We start from the raw sequence: 23510 nt of genomic DNA, 5'->3' as shown, positions 1-23510 counted from the left end.
AGCTGCAAATACAGGAAAATGCTGAGAAGGACTGGGAATGTTTTCGGGACATCTCGCACTCTTCTGCACTTAAAGTTCTTGGACCCTCGTATAGGAAGCAGCAGGACTGGTTTGATGAAAATGATGAAGAGATTAAGGCTTTGCTTGCCGAAAAACACCATCTCTACCGTGCTTATCAGAATGACCCATTGTCAACTGCAAAGAAAAATGCTTTTATAAACACTCACAGGATTGTACAGAGCAAGCTCTGCAAGATGCAGGACTCCTGGCTGAGTGCCAAAGCAGATGAAAATCAGAAGTTTGCTGATAGAAACGATGCCAAACGATTCTATGAAGCCCTTAGATCCCTGTATGGACCTCAGCCCTTAGGAAGCTCTCCTTTACTGGATTCGAGTGGTGCAACTCTTATCACTGAGAAGACCCTGATTTTACAGTGTTGGGCCGAGCATTTCCACTCTGTGCTGAACTGCCCATCCACCATCAATAACGAGGCGATTGACAGGATACCCCAGGTAGATATGAACTATAGCCTGGATGTCCTACCATCAGAGGCTGAAACCTCACAGGCCATTAATCAATGTTCCAGTGGTAAGGTGCCAGGATCTGACGCAATCCCAGCGGAAGTCTATAAGGCTGGCGGTGCTGTGCTTGTTGAAAAAATAACCCAGTTGTTTCGATCTTTCTGGAAACAAGGTTCCATTCCTCAGGAACTGAAAGATGCGTCCATTGTGCACCTCTACAAGAGGAAAGGAAATCGACAAGTCTGCAATAATTATAGAGGAATATCACTTCTCTCTGTTGCAGGCAAGATCTTTGCACGAGTGTTGCTAAATCGCTTGATTGACCATCTGGAACAGGATATACTACCTGAGACACAGTGTGGTTTCCGCAAAGAGCGTGGCACAGTGGACATGATATTTGCAGCTCGACAGCTCCAGGAGAAATGTCAGGAACAGAATCGTGAACTATACACCACCTTCGTGGATCTCACCAAGGCTTTTGACACAGTTAGTTGTGAAGGACTATGGCGCATTATGTCGAAGTTTGGGTGCCCTGACAGATTTATTCTGATGGTACGATAGTTCCATGATGGCATGGCGGCTCATGTTCTGAGTAACGGTGAAGCCTCAGAGGCCTTCCCTGTTATAATGGTGTTAAGCAAGGCTGCGTGCTGGCACCAACCCTGTTCAGCATGATGTTCTCAGCCATGCTGTCAGACACCTTTCAGTACAGCTCAGTGGGAGTTAATCTGAGGTACAGAACCGATGGGAAACTGTTCAACCTGTGAAGACTTCAGGCTGTCAGCAAGGTAAAGGAGACTGTGCTATGAGATCTCCTCTTTGCTGATGACTGTGCCCTTAATGCAGGATCGGAGCAGGAAATGCAAGCCAGCATGGACAAATTCACAGCCGCTTGTGACAACTTCGGCCTCTTCATCAACATGAAGAAAACTGAAGTGATGTACCAGCCAGCTCCAAAAGCCCAATATCAAGAGCCTACCATCACCGTAAAGGGACAAAAGCTGCAAGCAGTGGACCAATTTACGTATCTTGGTAGTACCCTCTCCCGTGCAGTGACAATTGACATCGAGGTCAACTGTAGAATTGCCAAGGCAAGTTCTGCATTTGGCAGATTGCGTACTAACGTGTGGGACTGCCGTGGAATAAGTCTTGCTACCAAGCTTAAAGTTTACCAGGCAGCAGTGCTAACTACCCTATTGTGTGCTAGTGAGACCTGGACAGTGTACAGGAGGCATGTTAGGCAACTGAACTACTTCCACATGACTTGCCTTCGTAGAATTCTGAGGATCCGGTGGCAGGATAAGATACCAGACACAGATGTCCTCTCCAGAGCAGGTCTATCATCACTTTACACTCTGTTGATGAAAGCCCAGATGTGCTGGGCAGACCATGTTGTAAGGATGCCAGATCATCGCATCCCTAAACAGCTCTTCTACGGTGAGCTGTCTCAAGGAAAGCGATCACACGGGGGACAAAAGAAGCGATAAAAAGACATGTTAAAAGCTTCTCTTAAGTCCCTGAATATTAACACCATCTCTTGGAAACTTCTGGTGCATGATCGACCGACATGGCACACCTTGGTGTACCAGGGTTGCCAGACATATGAACACAGAAAGACAATCTTGGCACAAGAAAAGTGAGCACTCCACAATGCCAGAGCTGTAAATGTTGAATTAACAGTGTCTACATTTCTTTGTTCAATATGTGGCAGAACATTCCGTGCTAACATCGGTCTTATTAGCCACCTACGGACACATCGTTGATGGCCCATAACCCACAAGATGTCAAGGTCTTCATTGAAATCGATGGACAAACAACAATAGAGTATCCAAAAAATTTTGCCCAAACTATCATTGTTTCTTTTACTTGTTCTTCTTCCATCTTCCAGTTTAAGAGGAATTTGTAAAGTTTCTTAATCAAATTTTTGTCTGTTTTTAAAAGTATTTTATCAAGTTGTATTTGTTCTTTATAAAATCCCATTGACTTTGCATCTTTTTCATATATTATTTGAATTTACAAATAAGGCCACCATGCTAAGTCATTACCTTGTTGTTGAAGGTCTTGCCTGTGTTTACGTTTTCCGTCCTTATCTAAAATGTCTTTATAGGTAACAAGTTTATCATAATTAATTAGATTTGGGTAATTGAATGCTTCAATAGTTGAAAGCCATTCAGGTATATTAGTATAAATTTCTTGTTTAATTCTCTCCCATTCTAGCAAAAATACATTTCTTATAGTGTGATTTTGAAAATATTTGTGTACTTTATTTTTCCCGTACCACAGAAAAGGATGCCAATCCAATTGTAGGTCATGTCCCTCTAGGTAGAGAAGTCTTTTATTTCTCAATGTTATCCATTCTTTAAGCCAAAGCAAAATGGCTGCTTGATAATAGAGTCTCCAGTCTGGGAGTCCAAATCCTCCACTATCTTTATCGTCTTGTAACATTTTAGTTTTAATTCATGCTTTTTTCCCTTGCCATATAAATCTCAATATTGTTGCATTTAAATCATCAAAAAATTTCTTTCCCAGTTTTACAGGAACTTTTTGAAATAGAAAGAGTAGCTTCAGTACAATACTCATCTTCACTGTTGCTATTCTTCCTAACAATAACAATTGAAGATTTTTCCACTTTTCCAAGTCTATTTTGATTTGTTTTAATAATCTTTCATAATTATCTTATTTTAATGTTGTGCATTTTGATGTTAAGTGGGTACCTAGATATTTGACTTTTTTTAACTATTTGGAGATTTGTCTTTTTTACAAATTGGGTTTTCTGTTTGTCTGTTAGGTTTTTGTTAATACCTTAGTCTTTTCCCTGTTTATTTTCAAACTGGCCACTTCTCCAAATTTCTCTATTTTCTGGAGAAGTTTAGTAGATGATTCTACTAAATGAAAACTAGGTCATCTCCAAAATGAAAACTAGGTCATCTGCAAAAGCTTGTAGTTTGTATTTCTGATCTTTTATCTCCAGTCCTTTGATTTCCATATCCTGCTTGATATTTCTAGCCGGAACTTCCAATGTGAGGATAAATAACAGGGGAGATAGTGGACATCCCTGTCTTGTGCTTTTTTTAATATCAAAACTTTTTGTATAGTCTCCATTCAAAAGTATCCTTGCTGTTTGTTTATTATAGATTGCTTGGATTGCATTTATGAAGTTTTCGCTGAAATCCATATCCGTCAACTGTTGGAACATAAATTGCCAATTTAAGTTATCGAAAGCTTTTTGTGTATCAAGAAATATCAGTGCCATCTGTTTCCCTGGGTGGTTTTCATAGTATTCCAAAACATTTAGAATAATCCTTGTTTATGGCTTTTATAGTCCTGGGTTGTATCAACTATTGCATTAAAGTCTCCCAATATACAAAGGTTTGGTAGTTTAAGTCCTCTATTTTATTATGTAATTGATGATAGAAGTGGTCTTGCTTGTTATTAGGTGCATATATTGCCACCATCAATATCTGTTTTTGATTCAAAGTAATTTCCACCATTAATATTCTCCCTTCTTCATCTGCGTAAACTTGTTTTGGGTTCATCTTTTCTTTTATATAAAGAGCTATACCTCTTTTCTGTTGAAGTTCCAGGGAGAAATAAAGCTTACCCATTTTTGGTTGTTCTAAGATTCTAGAATGTTGTCTCTTGATGTGTGTCTCTTGGAGACAAATTATGTCCATTTTTAGCTTTTGTAGTCTACTAAAAAAACTTCTCCTCTTTGAGGGAGAATTCAAACCATTTATATTTACTAACAAAATTCCAACCTCCTCCATGGCTTCAATTATATCTGGGTCTTAGTCTTCTAGGGGAAGTTATCTGCCTCTGGTCTCTCGGTCTTGCTACTTCCTCTGGATAGGTCTTTTTAAGTTCCTCCTCCTCCATTTCTTTAGATGCTCCTACAGCACTTGCTTCCTCTTGTTTCTTTTCCACTTAAATATATCATCCCAGTATTTTCATATTTCATATATTATAGAAATACTATGCTACTAATGTAAAATAACATCTACCTATAACATCTTTTCTAATCAATTTATATTTCACTTCTATTCATAAAAATTGATTGAATCACTATATATCTTTTTTTCAAAGTTCTTATTAAGCCTAATTTCCCTCATTATTTCAATCATTCCTTAATCCTAAATCTTTTCAAACTTAATTTGTCTTTAAAATTCAAACTTTTCTTTCACTTTCATCATCCCAATATTTTTACATTTTGTATCTTATCAAAAATACTATCAAACTTCCTGTGGCTGTGCCGTACCAATGGCTGCTGTTTAACAGCTGCCCGTCCCGGGAAATCGTAAAAGCTGGCAAAAACAGCAACGATCATCTGTTTTGAGGCTTGAAACCTTCCTCCCGGGCGAAGGGAGGAAGGTGAGCTTCTGCCTGGATAGAGGTAGAACCTCACAAGTCTCCCAGTAACTCGAAGTAAGGCACTCCTCAAAATGTGTGATTTAAAAGCCCGGTCCATTTTCTTATTAAAAATTAAATATGCATGCCAACCATACATTAAATCCCATCCTTCAAGAACAAGAATATCCTTGTTTGTTAAATTAAGCCAATCACTTATCCAAGTTAAGGGCGGCTGCATCATAATATAATTTCAAATTAGGTGCTTTAAGTCCTCCTCTTTCTCGGGCATCTTGCAAAATCTTAAACTTAACCCTTGGTTTTTTCCCAGCCCAAATGAATTTATTGATACCCTTCTGCCAATCCTCCAAATTTACATCTTTTTTAAAAATAGGTATCATCTGAAACAAGAAAAGAAACTTTGGTAGAACATTCATTTTTACAGCTGAAATTCTCCCCAACGGTGACAATTGCAGTTTTTTCCAATAATTTAAATCCTTTTGTACTTTTGCCCATAATAATTCATAATTATTCTTATACAATTTTCCATTTGAAGTAGTTAAATGTATTCCCAGGTGTTTAACCTTTTTCACCATCTGAAAACCTGTAGCTTTAACCAAACTTTCCTTATCATTAACTGACATATTCTTAGATAATATCTTAGTCTTATGATTATTGACTTTAAAACCAGAAACTTTCCCATACTGTGTTATAAGTTCTAATAGACAATCAACCGCTCGAGTCGATTGTTCCAAAGTTAAAACCAAATCATCCACAAAAGCCTGTAATTTATACTCATTCTTTCTTATCTTTATACCCTTGATTACCGTTGATTCTCAAATCTGGATCAACAAAATCTCCAATGTTAAAACAAATAACAATGGGGATAATGGACATCTTGTCTTGTCCCTTTTTCAATATTAAAAGTCTCAGTCAGTCCCCCATTAACAACAATTTGAGCATATTGTTGCTGATATATAGCTTTAAGTGCATTAAGAACTTATCCCCAAAATTCATTTTCTCTACCAGTGAGAATAAAAATTTCCAATCTAATTGGTCAAAAGCTTTTTCAGCATCCAAAAATATAAAAGCCACAGGAATCTGATTGTTCTTATCCAGATACTCAATTAAGTTAATAATTTCTCTTACATTATATTTCATATATCGCCCTGTTATGAATCCTGATTGATCACTGTGAATCAAATCCTTCATACCCTGCATTAATCTATTTGTCAAAATTTTAGTAAAAATCTTATAATCTACATTTAATAATGATATTGGCCTGTAATTCTTAGGGTCTGTAAGATCTTGATCCTCCTTCGGAATCAATGATATAAACGCTCTTTTCCAAGAAGGAGGAACTTGTGCTCCCAACAAAATTTATTAAAAAGCTCCCTTAATGGCTCCAGCATTTCTTCAGATAAATTTTTATAATACGTCGACGTCAATCCATCTGTTCCTGGAGACTGTCCCATCTTTAACTGCTTAATAGCTAAACCAATTTCCTCCACAGTAATTAAACAATTCATCCCATTTTGCTGATCCTCAGAAAGTTTAGGAAAATGTACTGATTATAAATATTTATCTATATCCATTCCCTTTATATTGTCACTTGAGTATTGTTTTGTATAAAAATCTAAAAAACTCTTTTTAATCAAACTTTGCAGAAAAACCTTGGTACCTTTATATTTTACTTTCTCTATAATCCTAGCCTTCTGTTTCTTTCATAACTGATAAGCCAACCACCTCCTAGGCTTATTCGCATTACAAAAAGTATCATGTCTCATATAACGCAGATTGGTAGCCACCTGATCTGCCATCAACATATTAAATTGTTCCCTAAGCATCTTTATAGAAACCTTTAAATTATTATCAGTTGGGTTAAGAGCAAGCACTTCTTCTTTTAGTTTAATCTCATCTTCTATTTCCCTACATCTTTGTAACTTTTTATCCCTAAAAACTTTATTTAAGTGAATCAAAATTCCCCTCATATATGCCTTATTGGCGTCCCAGACCATGGGCATCGATGTATCCTTATTCATATTTAAAGTAAAAAACTCCTTTAAATGCTCTTTACATTTTTGTACAAATTCTCATTCAGTCTCCAGGGTCTTCTGTTCCCATCTTCCAAATGTAGCTCCATCCACATCGGACTATGGTCTGACAAAGTCCTGGGAAAGATTTTTACCTGCCTCACCCTAGAAAGAAAATCACTAGTAATCAAAAAGAAGTCAGTCCTTGAAAATGACTGATGTCTATCCGAATAAAAAGTGAAATCTCTATCACTTGTATTCCTTTCTCACCAAATGTCAATAAGTTCCAACTCTTCTTTCAAGTCAAAAAAAGTTTTGGGTAATTTAGTTTGAGTGAAATTTTTAGAAGAACTCTTTTTATCTATGGTTATATCCAAAACTCCATTCCAGTCACCGATCAAAATTACAGATTTATAATCCAACTGAGATATCTTCCCATGCAAAAACTTATAAAATTGCTTGTGTTGTTGATTAGGGGCATATAATCCAACAATTAGAATTTTCTTGCCTTGTAGCAATAATTCCACAAAGACATATCTTCCTTCAGAATCAACCTCAATTAATTTAGCCAATAATTTTTTCTTTACATAAATTACAACACCCCCCTTTTTCCCTGGAGCTGGAGCTATAAAATGTGATCCCAGATGAGAATTTGTCAGATATTTTGAGTCCTTTAAAGTTATATGGGTCTCTTGCAAACATATCATTGTTATGTTGTTTCAAATAGTGGAAGACCTTTTTCCGTTTCTGTAATGAATTTAAGCCATTAACATTCCAGGTCAAGAACTTGGCCATCTCCACCGGCCTGAAGCCTCTGAAGCATAGCCTGAAGATCACCTGTCGAAGATCTTTTAGGTCTTGCCCCTCCCACAGGCTCTGTAGTAATTGTTCCTTCTACTTTATCACCACTCTTCTGCTGCTGCTCTTTTTCTTTACGTTTGTGGGCAGCTTGTGTCATCCTTTGATCTTTTATCTCAAGATTCTGTACAGGCAACATCTCTTGTTCCATGACTATCAATGAGGAGGCTCCTGCCATAACAGGCTCTTCAATTATCCTTGTTTGTGGAGATGAAAACGGTCTTGCCTTTAGAATAGAGTGATAAAAATCTCTTGCCTTTAAAACTGTAATTAATCTGTAACGTGTTCCATCATAATTCACTACTATTCCTCTTGGAATCTCCCATCTAAACTGAATTTGACGACGTTTTAACTCATCAGACAGAAAGGTAAAATCTTTTCTACCTCTTAAGATTTTTGGAAGTATTTCTTTTAAAATTATCACATCTTGGGCTGCAATTTGAAACCTCTGTTTATAAAAAGCCTGTATAATTTCATTGCGAATAGATCTTCTGGAAAAGTAAATAACCATGTCTCTTGGTAGGTTTCTCTGTCTGGCAACCCGTGAGTTAACTCTGAAGATTTTTTCTATCTCATTCCCAACTACTTCTGGTCTCCATCCAAGGTTAAAAGCAATATCTTTAACAATAAGCATCTTTAAATCTTCCTTGGAATTTTCTTTCAGTCCCCTGATACGCAATGCAAACTCCATTTCTCTGTATTGTGAGATAGTTTGTTCATCCTGTGTAATTTCTATCTTATTCTCCACTTCCTCCATTCTAAATTCCAGTCTTGCAGCATTTTCAGTAATTGCCTCCTTTTTATCATCAATCCTTTCAATATGCAGAGCAAGACCTTGAAACGCAAATAGTATATCATCTCTGAGCTGCTTATTTTTTTTCTCCAATAGTTCTTTTGTAATAGCCCTCTCTGCAATTATAAGATCTTTTACCTCCTCTTTAATATCCAAAGCATTCATTTTTAAAGCCTCTTGTAAGTCTTTAAGAGAAATTGCAGGAGGAGGGGAGGGTGGGGGTGATTTTGGTTTAGACTGAGAAGCAGGTTGAATCATTGGGGAGGAGATAGAAGCTTTAGGGACAGAGACCAAACATTTTGAAGCCATTCTGTTAAATTCAAAGGAGCAAAATTCTTGCCTCTATAATATCACAGTTCTTTAAATAGTAGTAACAAGGAAAAAAAAGAAAAAGAAAAAAAGGGAACAAAATTCTTGCCTCTGTATTTAAAACATGAACTGTATCCAACTTTTAATTTTGTTGCAAAATCAAACAAGAAAGACAGTCGCCATTTTGCCTTTCACTTTCACTTTCTTCAAAAGGGAAAGTAAACAATAAAAGGGGGAGAAGATGCTTGCAGGAGTTAAAGTCACAATCAATCTTAAATCCACTTTCTCCTGGTCTGCTCCGTCTGCATTTAATTACTCACAAGCCTCCGAAAAAAGCAGATGTGGGAGCAGCGCCTTGCTTCATCCCAGTACTTTGGGACAAAGACGTCCTAGAGCGCAGAGTTGGCTCAGGTTCCGAGGGAGCTCTACCCTCCGATCCCCAAAATTATAGGGATCCAGGGGAGCTCTTTCCTCTACCTGAGCAGCTCTTCTCTTCCCTTTCTCCCAGGGAGGAGAGTCAAGCTGCGGGACAGCTGATGGTCAAAGTCCCGCCAGCTTTTACATGATGCAGGAATGAGCGGCTTTGTGAAAAGCTGCCATCGTCGCTGCTTGATCCACCGGAAGTCAAGTTCAAAAAGATTTAAATGATTGGCAAAAGCTACAACTATTGTTATTGAGGAGAATTTCAGTAGTGAAGATGAATGTTCTACCAAAGTTTCTTTTTTTTGTTTCAGATGATACCCATTTTAAAGAAGGATGCTAACTTGGATGAGTGGCAGAAGGGTATTAATAAATTAATTTGGGGTGGGAAGAAATCAAGGGTAAAGTTTAAGATTTTACAAGATGCTCGAGAAAGAGGTGGACTTAAAGCACCAAATTTGAAATTATATTATGATGCGGCCACTTTAACTTTAGTAAGTGACTGGCTTAATTTAACAAATAGAGACATTCTTGTTCTTGAAGGGTGGGATTTATTACATGGTTGGCACGCATATTTAATTTTTGATAAGAAAGTAGATTGAGTCTTTAAGTCACATATTTTAAGATATGCTTTACTTCGAGTTTGGAAAAAATATTATTATAAGTTAAATTATAAAATACCTATTTGGGGGATTCCTGGACAAGCAATTCAGGGGATTTCCAAGGCGGTGAATTTTGATAACATTTCGTATAAAGAGTTACTTATTTGGTCGGGTACTGATTGGCAATTAAAGTCTTCAGATGTGTTGAGGCAAGAAAACATCTTACAATCGTGGTTTCAATATTTGCAAATAGTGCAGAGATGGACTTTGGATAACAAAGTGGGAATTACTTTAGTAAATGAAAATTTGGTAATCCAGATCAAGGATCAGAAATATGCCCATATTAAAAGAATTTACAATGAGTTAATAAAATTGGATTCAGAAACAGAGTTAGTAAAACATTGTATGATTAAATGGGCCCAGAATATTCAGGAACCGATTTCATTGGATTTATGGGAGGTAATTTGGACCAGAAATGTTAAATTTACGCAGGCCCAAAATTTGAGGGAAAATTTTTATAAAATGTTTTATAGATGGCATCTGGATTCCTAAAAAGTTGTCCTGTATGTACCCGAACCTGCAACCTAAATGTTGGAGATGTGGTTGCTTGGATGCAACCTATTTTCATGTTTGGTGGACTTGTAAAGATATTAAAGCCTTCTGGATTATGATTTGGTGGAACATTCAAAAGGTTTTTAGAAGGCAGATTAAGTTTACTCCCCAACTGTTTCTTTTGGGCATTTTTGTGGATTTTAATGTTAAAGAAAATATTTTATTGTTGAATTTAATAACAGCAGCAAGATTATTGGTGGGTCAATATTGGAAGAAGGATACTCTGCCTTCTTTAGAAGAATGGGTATTTAAGGTTTCTAATTTAGCAGAAATGGCTAAAATTTCTGCTTATTTAAAGGACCATTCACAAGAGAGATATTTTAATGTATGGAGAAGATGGATAGAATATGTTCAGAAGAAGTATGGAACTACAAAGTTTCATTTATTTTATGAGTAATGAATTTGTTTATAAATTTATGATGTTAAAGTTTGAAGAGAATTAAGGGTTAATATGATTTTGTTCATTGTATAATTAGTAAGCTTAAGTAGATTGTGTTTAATATGTTTGTATAATCCTGTACTTTGCTCTGGGAAGTCGGGGGTGGGAGGGGGGTGGGGGGTGGGGGGTGGGGGGTTGATGGGTCGAAGTTTAAGTAGTTTGGATAAACTAGAAATAGTTTTACTGTATATAATATTAATGTTTCAATTTGGAGAGAGGAATTGCTCGGGCATTTCCCCTGGACTGCATCCGGAGCGAGAAGGTAGAAGAAGGTGAGAAGTAAGTAGGAAGGTTGAGGAGAGGTGGAGAGTGAGGAAGAGGAAGAAGAGGGAAAGAGGCAAGTTGGTTGGGGGTGGATGCAGTTTGGGGGGAAATGGGTGGGCAATACCGAAAGTGGTGTGTATCAATTTGTTTTATTTTTTATCTGAAGTATTTTTAAGATTGTAATGTATTGTAAAATAGAAAATAAAAACTTTATAATAAAAAAGGGGGGGAAATACTATCTTACTTATATCTCTTATCCCATTTATTCTAAAGCCCTTTTATAGCCTTATTTATTTATTTATTTAGCCATATTCAAACAAGTGTTTGCTTGTATAATATTCCATCTGGTAGGGCGAGTCAAGTCTCTTAAGCCCATCTCTAATCTTCTTCTTCTTCTTTTTGACTTGTCAAACAGTTCTTGTATTTTTGTAGTTGTTGTTAATATGCAAGATGTATGCTTTTTGCCTCCCAAACAATGATCCTCCTTTCTTCTCAGGTTTATTTTGAAGTTCTAATGCATAAGGTATCTTTTCCATATTTATTTATTCCATATTTCTATATTATGAATTTTTTCTTATTTGTATTAAATTATAATCCCCTTCATTTGTGACTTTGCCAATTAAGTCATTTTTTTCTAGTTCACATTCTGTTATCTGATTTGTTTGTTCATTCTTTACCATCATTCTTTGAATGTGTTTTGATTGTAAATTTAAGTTAGAAGTGTATTCATTTATGTTGTCAAAATAATGTTTAATCTCCTCCTGGTTTAGAGCTATTGTGATTTGTATCTGTCATAGCATTGCATAAATTTTTTCTTAGAAAGTATTTGTCTTATCTTGAAATGTTGCTTCTAGAGGTCTTTGATCTTTCTGGCTAAATCCTTCAAGAGACTAGAAGTCTCAAAATTTTTGTTGCTTAAGTGAAAAATCTGTTTAATGAGTTTTGTCCCATTTTACAACCGTTCTTACTACAGTGGTTAAGTCAATCACTACTATTGTTAAGTTGGTAACATTGTTGTTAAATGAATTTGGCTTTTTCATTGACTTTGCTTGTCAGAAGTGATCACACAACCCAGGGACACTGCAACTGCCATAAATATGAGTCACATACTAAGCATCTGAACTTTTTTCACATCACCGTGGGAATGCTGCAATGGTCATGTGACAAACTGAATAGCATCAGCCATTTTGATGGCTGAGATCTAAGGCATCTGGTCTTATGAGAAGCTGTGGCATATTTTGCTTCAATTCTCCACTGCTCAGCAACTTTCCTCAGGGCCATTGTAAATTTGAATGGTCACTAAATGAATTGTTGTAAGCCAAGAACTATCTCTATTAATAACTATTTCCTCACTGTGGAGGGAGACTGAGTGGAAAGTACTAAAAATCTGTCTCCAGCTTTGCTTGTACAAGCTTTCGGATTATGGCCTTTATCTTGCAGCTTGAAGATATATGGAATTCAATTCCCAGAATTCACCATGCTGGCCGGGGATTTGTGGAAATTGAAATCCATACATCTTCAAGTTGCCAAGGTCGAGAAACACTGGTTTAATTGGTTGAAAGTACAATCAGTTCATTGATATTGTGGCTTATAAGATGCTGTAAGGAGCTCCTAGACTTCCAGCAGCAAGACCCTGCTTTAAATAACTAGGATCCTGGAGTGAGAATTCAGGGGGTGATAAAAGTGTCTGTTTCACTTCCCTATTGAATACGTCAACTCTCCTGTTTTGGAAATCTTTCTATGCCCAAATCATATCACCACTAAGAAAGCAAAGCCTTTTTCACTGAAGTGTTAAGTGTTAAGAAGACCCTGGTCATATCTTATTTCAGAGTGTGGTGAGCTAGCTGTGTAATATTTAATGAAGTTTTGCTTTCATAAAACCATGTTTGAACTGGTCGTTGGAGATGATGAATGTAACATAAATGAACATTGTTCCCTTGTAGTCTTCTTTAACTCTAGCAGTTTTCTCTGCGCTGGGACATTGATCAATGAGGAATGGGTGCTCACTGCTGCACATTGCAACTGGTGAGGGCATTACAGAATGTGGAAAGGTTGAGGGAGATCGTGTTTAGATATCCAGATTTTTTAATAATGTTTCTGCTGGTTTTTACAGACTTCTCTGTGCATTTTGAATGCGTGTTATGCTGTTACTCTTATTGCTCCTCACAATCATATCTTGAGCTATGCTGTTTATATTTATGGTTGAATTTCCATCTTCTTCACCATAGTATTCATATCTTTCCTTTTTCTGGGGGATATAATAATAACAAGAATAACAAAATCTGGAACATTACCTGAATACCATCAGCATTGACAAAATCACCACAGTCAATTGCAAAAGGCAGCTTTACTTGGAACATCCTGTGACAATCCCTGTAATACCATGGAACCACAAAATTTTCCTACCCCAGGTCCTTGGGAAGGACTTTATAGATGGATAAAAATGCCAAATCCAGTCTAAATATCTGGCTAACTGCTCAACTAATCAGAAAATATTAACCATATGCTGCCTGTCTCTGGGGGTTTGCCATAAGAAAATATTTTTTTAAAAAAAATCAGTAAAACATAAAAGATAAAAAGATGATGAAGTGAGAGGCTTCTATCTCCCTTATCAAAGGCCTGGGTGAGGCACTACACCTTAATACCTCTTCTAAACAAGAGCAGAGTGGGCACCATCAAGATTCTGTGTTCGTCTTTATCTATCCCACCATCCTGGGATTGAGACAGGATGTGCGCAATACAAAGTCATCATTAGTACTGTAACCACATGGGTTCTATCTTTAACACAGTTATCTATCATTTATAAGTGCAACATTCACACAATACACATCCAAGTCAAGAAAGAGATGGATTCAGACTATTTGCTGAGCTTACTGAATGCTAAACAGCACATAGGTGAATTCATGCTTGAAGTTTTTGCATGAACAATGGAAATAGCTTATTCAATTAGCTTGAATACATTTCTTCAGTGAACCCAGATCTCTAGGACATTGGCTGTATCTCTTCCAATTTCTGGCAGGTTTTCCCCCCAAACACAGTAGGAGAAGGTAACTTATGGCCCTTTCTTGTTTGGTGCTAAGGATCCTGCTTGAGGGCCAAAATGAGGTCAAGGACCATCCCAAGTAATATAGAGTTTACTTTAAATTGTTGTTGTTAACTTCTTGTTTTTCTTGTAGGAGAAATATCTGGATAAAGTTGGTATGCATAGCAAAACTGTACCAAATGAGGATGAGCAGACAAGAGCCCCAAAGGAGAAGTTCTTTTGTCTTAGTAGCAAAAACTTTGAGACAAGGACATCATGTTGATCAGGCTGGACAGCCCTGTTAGCAACAGTGAACACATTGCGCCTTTCAGCTTGCCTTCCAGCCCTCCCAGTGTGGGCTCAGTTTGCCATATTATGGGATGGGGCAGAATCTCACCTAGTAAAGGTAGGGATCTCTATCTATACCCTCAGACCCCAGCTTTTGATATATCATCAACAAGGTCTAGGGTCCCACTATGTCACCCATGAATATTGGAATGTGGATGGACAATGGGATTCCCTAAGATTCCATTTCTTCATCTGTTCCACACCCACAAGGTCCTTGGAATAAAAGAAATAAGTAAGGAACTGGCATGCTGTATAGCTAAAAAAAAAATCCTATAGGTTCAGGTTTATTTATAGCAGTGCTGTTGGGAATCAAAAAAATCCCATTAGCATGGCAGTCTTACCTGGCTTCATTACCTTTAATAATGGGGTGTTTTGTGAATAGCCAAGGCCATTTTGGAAATGGAGAAGTCTCACGCGGAGGATGTTTTCAGAGTATATTTACCACTTGCTCTCAAAATACCAAATATGAACTCAAAAACATGGTCTATCCTTGGATGGATATAAAGTCTCTGTGGATGGTTGCAGAGGATTTCTTCCTTTTAAGTCCTGGTGGTGCAGCAGTTAGAATGCAGTATTGCAGGTTATCTCTGCTCCCAGCCTGGAATTTGATCCTGCCGGGATCAAGGTTGACTCAGCCTTCCATCCTTTTGACGTTGATAAAAGGAGGACTCAGACTGTTGGGGGCAATATGCTAACATTGTAAATCACCCAGAGAGTTTAGTGTATAGGTCTAAGTGCTATTGCCATTGCTAGTAAGGCCATGGAAGTGTTACGTGCACTCTCAGCTTTGGCTTATGGTCATCCACACATTCAAGCCTGCCAAGGTAGGTAGATCTTGTAAGCCCACCTTGTTTTCTACCTAGGTTTCTACCAAATAGGTGTAGTTAGAGCAGACAAGTCACACAGCCTTTGTCAAGAGCTGGGAAATAATTAAGGACTCACACAAATAATTTTCAACTAACTACTGAGGTACTACAGGTTTTTAGGAATACATGGAGACGCAGTGAATTTAAAGTAACAGCAAAACTTTACTGCTTGCGATGTAAATTTGCTCTTTCTGATATCCACACATGCACCCATCCATGTTTAGAGACCTCCTTCTCAATTAGGCTGCCAGGCACCAGCTAGAGGGACAGAAACCCCTAAGTTGTGGATCCAAAGATGATTCAAAGAGTGGGTGAGCTTTAGGACCCCTTTTTATCCTGAAAAGTTCTTGATTTGTTGATTAGCTGGGATTGGGGTTTATTCCATATTCTCAGGCTCAACTTTGTCTGATTCAGATGACATTTTTCCTTTGTTCCCTTACACTTATTTCCATCTCATGTGTCCTCCCCAAGGGATCTTTTGGACAAGATTCCTGGCTTTTTGTTCTTATACACAATACAAACCTATGCATCTCCTTCATCTTCAGATATGGAAGTTTCAGTATGCTGGCTGAGGAATTTTGGGAGTGGAAGTTCACAAATCTTAAAGTGGCCAAGTTTGGAGACCGCCATTCTAGGTCATCTCCAGGGGATGCGAGATCAGTTCTATGACTTTTGAACTAGCAAAATCCCCACTTTTCCAACAAGGCAATCTTTGCATAGAGTGCCAGAGAAATTTGAGAAACCTTCAAATGCCCATCAGTTGATTTAAGACCTATTAATATCTTAACAAAAAAAATTAACTAAATCTGTTTTTCCCAGGTATCCCTTTGAATGGCTTTGAAAGACAATACTTCCTATTCCCAGGCAATGAGATCAGCTCTGTTAGTTGGAGACAATGGAAATTATAGCTCTATGCATCTAGGTGGTAAATTGTGAAAGGTAGAATTTTGTCTATTTTTTATTTTTTTTCAGCGAGTTATCCCGATGTTCCTCATTGTGCTAACATTAACCTACTCAATTATGAGGTGTGTCTAGCAGCTTACCCAGAATTTGGGTTGCCGGCGACAAGTAGAACATTGTGTGCAGGTATCCTGGAAGGAGGCAAAGATACATGTGGGGTAAGATGATCCGTTTTAAGACAGACTCCTAAAGAAATGATGCCAAATTTCAAAGCTATGACAGAGATCTAGCCTTGAAGGCATTTGTAGAAACATACAAAGTTAGACTCAAATAGGACTTCCATTGGAGTAAGAAATGCTCAAAATAGTGTTGCAAGGATAATGTCCCATTTAATTTCAGTATGAAACAATCTCAGCAAAATGGAGGCCTGTTTTAGGGTGAGGTGCAAAATTTTCTGACTCTAAAATGGACCATTCCAAATATTTTAACCTCTGAATATCTTTCCATTTCTGTCCACTTCTGGGACAGTGGGGTCCTTGATGCTCTCTGAGCTTGTCTTCTTGCAGATGTTTCATTACCCAGCTAGGTAACATCATCAGTGCTAGACTATTCTCTTCTATTAATACTTCTGTGGCATTTACAATACTCTCATATGCAGTCATGCAGTCACCCCACAAACATATCCATATACCTGGGTCCCACTGTTGCCTAAAAAGAATCCCAGATTAAGCCCCACTTCCCAATCGCTAAATAGAACCTTTTGAGAACCATGTTTTCATGTAAATTCTTAGGTATCCACAGCAATAAAATCATATAAATTGTTGCTTATTTTGTGATCCTTTGGTTTTGCAAAGGAATGGCCTGTTAAATGGCAGCATTTGAACAACTGGGCTTAAAAGCTGAAGAAGGTCTGACCTGGACTTCCGGTTTTGTGTGCTTGAAACTGAGTGAGGAATTTGATCTTCTCTTTTCTATTCTATATTTAAATTCCTGGAAAAGATCCCCAAGAAGCAAAATACCTCCGAAAGGGAAGGAGGGGGATTTCCGCCCCACCCTTATACTAAGGGAAGTGGCGAATTAATCTTTTTATGGAGCATCAAAATATATGGAAGTGAAACAAATATAAAACCTGAAATTTAAAACTTTACATAACAGAAGAGCACCTTTCCTAAAATGATTACCTGGGGGGGGGGGAATGAAAGGTACAAAGTTATCTTGCCTGCAGACAGGAAAACAATACCAAAAATGACATGCACATAATTACTGGAGATTAAGTAGATGATACATAATACAGGATTGCCCTAGATATTTTATTCTAAGTAGAACTTGCTCACAAATCATTGTCTACTCCCTCATGTATGCCGTCTTACTCTCTTGTAATCCCTTCCTCTGTAATGAATGTAAATACCAACATTAATTCTTTTCTAATTATCTCAGTGCTGGAGTGAGCATTCCAAAGGACAGAGGAATGGGGGAAGGGGCTGTAAGAGCTACTCTTTTACTTGGCTTCCTTGTGAGTCAGGTTTTGGAAACCTTTCCCACCATTTGTCCTCACCCAGATGTTTGGGATAGTATTCTTTGGACACTACAAAGCAGGAATCTTGAAACTTGGCCCTTTTATGACTTGTGGACTTCAACTCCCAAAATTCCTCAGCCAGGCACATTTGTGGTCATGTGATTGGACTTAGTAACAGTTTTGTTTAACAACTGAGTTGCCTGTCAAGGACTCCTGCTACAATCTGATTCTCCTAGCTGCAATCAGTGAAACAAATTAAATCTGCTCACATCAGCTATAGAAATATGTCTGGAACTCCTTCCTGCTAAATAGAAAAAAGCCTTGGCATCCTTACCAGTGACCAACAGCTATTTTAATCTAATACATAATATGTCTCTCCATTTTAAAAAACCTTCTGATAAGAGACTGGAGATATGGTTTCATCCTTAAACTTTACAGTAGACAAGCTAGATTTTATGAAATCATTTCTAGATATATATTCTAGCCTACTTACCAGAAATGATATATATGACATAAGGCCTCAGAATGATCACATGTCAAGAAACTGGAAGCAGATACCTTATTCTGCAGTTCTGCAGAAGAAAGCATAAGTTTTCATTAAATTGCTAGTTGTGTCCCTTTAATTGAAACGTCATGACACTTTACATAACAGAAGAACACCTTTCCTAAAATGATTACCTGGGGGGGATTAAAGATACAAAGGTATCTTGGCTGCAGACAGGAGAACAATAACAAAAATGACATGACACCTGTGATACAGTGTGCTCCTTACTGTAGTATTAAGTACTGAAGATTTATACACATTAGCTGGGTTCAACAGCAGCCTATGCTCAGATACAAAACAGATGTTGTGTTCTCACAAAAAAACAATTGTATGAGGGCTTCACTTGTGACTGACATGATAAAACAGTGGCTTCCCACCATTCACCAAACCACAGTTACTGCCTCCCGCCATTCCATTTCAAGGCTACCCCAGCTTTTGTGAGAATTCTGCTATTAGAAATTCAAGCTGTTTTAGCAAAAGCAAGGCAAAAGCAAGGAGGGGGGGAGGATCTTGATGCCCGAATCTGATGTACCCCAATCTTCTTGCCAATGTTCCTAATCTTCATGTAAGTGCTAATCTATGATGAAAAGACAAGACAAGCTATCTGGGTCAATACTGTCACACAATCCCCCAACCAATGATGATGATGGTTTATTAAACTTGTGGAATAGTGTCATTTGGCTGCAAGGTTACCTTTTGTATTAAGTCTGCTTGGGTGCACATTCTTTCCAAACAGTTTTCTTTTGTTACCATAAGCCCTCTCCCTACAACAGTTTATTTAGTGAATGTTCAAAGTTACAACAGTATTTTTCACACTTATGACATTTGCAGCTGCTCCACAGTCATGCAATTTACGTGCCAATGCTTGACAACTGGTCCCTATTTATTTCAGCTACAGTGTCCCGGGGTCACATGATCATCTTTCGTGACCTTCTGATAAGCCAAGTCAATGGGGGAAGCCAGATTAGCTTAACAACGGTGTTACCAACTTAACTAATTTTACTAATTTCACAACTGCAGTGATCCGCTAACAAATGTGGCAAGAAAAGTCATAACATGGGGCAAAATTCACTTAACAATTTTCTCACTTGTTGTAACATAAATTTTGGGCTCAGCTGTGGTCATTAAGTCGAGGACTACCTGTACCACAGAGAAGACTGTCTTTGGGTGAGGCCACAAAGGGCTTGGTCTGAATGGAAAGAACTTCTTCTGCCCAGGACAAATTGAGAGGGCAGATTTCACCCAAATCAACTTCCTCCACACACTCCTTCCCTCCCTGAGCCCCCTTTTTTTGCAGTAGTTGGCGGAAGGTGGGTGCCAAAAATAAAAAGGCGAGGCGACGAAGAAAAATCGGACTGTCTGCATGAGCCCCTTCCTCCATGGATTCCCGGGGAAGTCAAGGCAGGTTCCCCATCAACAGAACCAGAACTGTGGCTGTTTGGGGTCCAAACCTCTCTAAGCACCCCGGCCGCCTCCTCTTGCTGCCACTTCCTCACCCCTAGAAATGTAAAGGTCTGGGAAAAAACTGGAAAAATTGGGGGTGAGAGTGTTTTCCCCCCATTTTTTAAAATAAGGTTTTGGGGAAAAGGGGGGAGAGAACTGTTTTTTCCTCATCTTTCCAGATTTTTTCCCCCATCCCTACTCATCCCCAAAACTGATGTGCCAATGGCCAGGAGGACGCAGCCTGTGATCCAAAGACTTGGACGGGTGTGTCTCCCCTTTGGGGTGGAGGCGCCCTGAGCACTGGGCCTTCCCATGCTCTTCCCAAGGGTCAGCACCGCTGGGGAAACCCCCCCCCCCAAGGATGGAAGCAAGGCCTGGAGCAGCTGGGATCCTCTCACCGGCCGTCTGCAAGCAAGCTCCCGGCTTCTCATCACAATGAGGCTGATGAAGCAGCAGCTTCCTCAAAGTGACTTTCACCTGCAGACCAGGCCACCAAGACACCGGAATGAGCAAAGGGGAGGATAGAGCAGCAACTGAAGAACGGGCACAAGGACACTCTAGCTCCACGTCTCATTTTCCTGTTGGATACCAACACCAAAAGTGCAGCTGCTTCTAGAGAGGAGGAGGGGAATTATGGCTCCCCTTATGACTTGTGGACTTCAACTCCCAGAATCCCTGAGCCAGTCTGGTACCACAGCTGCATACCCTCCTCCCAGTTGTACAGACTTCAGCTTCCCTAATTCTCCACAATTACCATTCCTGACTGGGAAATTCTAGGAATTGAAGTCCAGGTGGCTGGGAAGGATGAAATTTAAAGGTTAAGGGTAATTTTAAACAAATCAAATTCAAACAAATTACAGCTGTGGAGAGCGTCTATCCAGTGCTGTGCATAGCCAGCTTTCCTGATCTCCTTTTCCAAAACTACATCCTAGAATGGAAAAGGTGGAGTGTTTTCAAGCTAGTCTCACAACCCTGAAAATTATTAGACTTAAGTTAGTGTCATTTGCCCCCACTATTCATAATATGGAAACAGTTGTTTCTCCACACCAGCTAAACAAATGGGCCAACTGAGTGTGTGGTTGTTTTATATGGTCTAACTCCCTGGCTTTATTAGGTTTAAAAATATTTCCAGTTAAAAGAAAAAAAATCTGTTTTCCTTCCATCCTAAACCTGAAGTGAACTCTGCACCAACATCTCACATAGACTGCTTTAATCACATATTAGGGTTTTTTGCTTTCCAGAAGGATCTGCTTCTATTGAGATATATATCCAGTCTTGTTATCAGTGTTCTTTCGTGCTTCAGGCTCAGTGGTGGGATTCAGCTGGTTCGCACCACTTTGACAGAACCGGTAGCTAATTTCTTGTTGCCCAGGCCCAGAATGGACTTCTGAAAGCAGCATTCACATAGAGAACCCGTTGTTCACATATTTGAATCCCACCATTGTTCAGGCTGCATGATATAGAGCCAAGTTACATAAGGATGTGAAGGGTTCTGGAACAAAGGGAAATTGTGTAGTCAAACTGTTGTATTCTTGTTTATTTTAATTAGCTTTTGCACCAGAGAAATTTCATGCAAGCTTGGGAAATGTATACATGGATGGGATATACTGAAGGAGGGAATAAGGGACTGTTCAGGAATGATTGATGTCTTTCTTATGATATAATGGCTTTGTTGTCTGATTTTCATTGGCTAATAAAGTGGATAAAGCAATTCTACCAACTTTCTAAGACGTGGCACTTTTGGACGTGACTCTGCCATGGTTCCAGATTGTTGGCCACCCAGCTGATTAATTTGATCAAATAAAGTGTTGCTTAATCAAGAAGTCTCGTCTTGGGTTATTTAATTAGATTAATATGGTATCTCAAGTATAAATAAAGGACTTGGACATTACAGCACCATGCATGTATTTAATTTGTATGGTGCCATCACAGCACACATGCCTCTGATTCCCTAGTAGATACTGCCTTTAAGAGTATATAGAAAATACACAAGAGCAGACATAGCACCCAAACATTTTTTCCCTCTAGAAAGATATATAGCTCGGGTCTTCAAACTTGGCCCTTTTATGACTTGTGGACTTCAATTCCCACAATTCCTCAGCTAGGCACACTAGAGTTTTGAGTGATATTTTCACTCAACTTTTTAAACCATGAGTCTCCTCTTCATAAAACAGAGTTGTTGGCTTAGCCAGCTAGTCTGCAAAGAAAGACACAATAATCTAACACAATGTGTGAGCCCATGTGATATCTGATGCCCTTTTCAAGATCAAATCTTTATGTGTTCACTGGCTGCCTATGATAAGAGGAGGCAACATATGAGGCTATTCAAAAATGTTGAAATCAAGACCATGTACCCATGTAAATTTTTCACATGGTACTTGCTTAGCTCAGAACATGGGATTAGCAACTAAGAAATGAGCAGATGTGAAATGGCTGACTCTGGTGTAATAATTTCTGTTATCACCCATACAAGCAGCTACAAAGTTTCCCATGTAAATATAAGCTATTTCACGTAAAGAATGGAAAGGCTTCTATCTTGTTAATAGGGGTCCAGTGAGAAAGCACCACATATACCACAGTAATGACATCTGTCCCATTCTTTGAGAACATTACCATAGATAAAGCAAGTGGTAGAACACATTCATGAATCATTAACTGAGTTAGCAGGATAAACACAGGCATGGGTATTGTGCATTTTATTAGAATGGGTAATATCCAAGGTTTTGTACTATTAAATGATTCAGATGCTCAAGCAGACAAGAGCCATTTCAGACAATCCTTCAAATGCACATATAGAAAGGACTCAGCAGTGCAACATCCTGAGTAGGGGGAGATATTGGCAGACAAAAGACCATCAGATTTTGCCTGGAAAACAGCCATTTCCCCAAAGTTCATCCCAGTTGTCAACCTGCAAAAGAACTAGACATTTCTTTGATCACCGTTTCTCAATAAGAGTGATCCCGTTAGAACTGTAACACTTCCATACAATTATGCTTCTCAATTATGTCCTGAAAGAAATCCTTTGAATACAGTTCTGAATGGAGGTTTTTGACTGTGTGGAGTTAGTAATCAATTGTTTCCCAGATGGACTGGAACTGCAAGACCCAAGATTGATATGCCAGGGATTCTAGTGCTTTACTCCAAAGTATTTTGGTCTGACCCTTCATGGCTGACCCACTGAAAAGGGAGAGATCTTTTACTGAGTGTCTTCCTTTGCCCCCAACTGGTTTCTTGTACAAAAATGCTTTAGCCAGACTTACGTAATTTACTTACCGAAAAAGAAGGGCACAGCGATGAGTATAGTTATTTATACCTCTGGCAGACATGGAGATCAGAGCCTTTGGCATTCATAGCTTTCTCACAGTGATGGAAATCTACCAGGAAAAATAAATCAAAATGCATCTAATCTAGGATCCAGAAGAGCTCTTAAAACAGAACTGTGTATAAGCCTGAAGAATCTACAAGACTGTGTATTATCCAACACCTGGGTCTCCAAAATAAAAAAAGAACTTCCCTGTATCCACCATTTTGCCCTACAACACATCCAAATATAGTGATTCAGCCAGTTCACACCAATTTGGCAGAACCGGTAGTCAATTTTTTGTTGCCCAGGCCCAGAATAGACTTCTGGAAGTGGCATCCACACAGAAAACTGGTTGTTCACATATTTGAATCC

The 23510-nt window shown here is 38.5% G+C and overlaps 1 protein-coding gene and 1 long non-coding RNA gene across 4 annotated transcripts in view; one reads left to right on the top strand and one right to left on the bottom strand.

Annotated features, from left to right (window-relative positions):
- Window positions 1-23510, top strand: part of LOC120300114 (snake venom serine protease 2-like) — a 326022-nt gene that overhangs the window by 193509 nt on the left and 109003 nt on the right. The gene's annotated exons all lie outside the window — the stretch shown is intronic.
- On the bottom strand, window positions 14630-23434 carry LOC120300141. The gene is made up of 3 exons (XR_005554562.1): window positions 23108-23434; window positions 18341-18419; window positions 14630-15239 (listed from the first exon to the last, which is right to left on the bottom strand). It is a non-coding gene; the product is annotated as an uncharacterized LOC120300141 (long non-coding RNA).

This window comes from Crotalus tigris, unplaced genomic scaffold (assembly GCF_016545835.1).
Source record: "Crotalus tigris isolate CLP2741 ecotype Arizona unplaced genomic scaffold, ASM1654583v1 scf7180000024338.4412243, whole genome shotgun sequence".
NCBI classification, from domain to species: Eukaryota; Metazoa; Chordata; class Lepidosauria; order Squamata; family Viperidae; genus Crotalus; species Crotalus tigris.
Note: the sequence above shows the minus strand (reverse complement) of the source record. Positions and strands in the feature narration are given on the sequence as shown.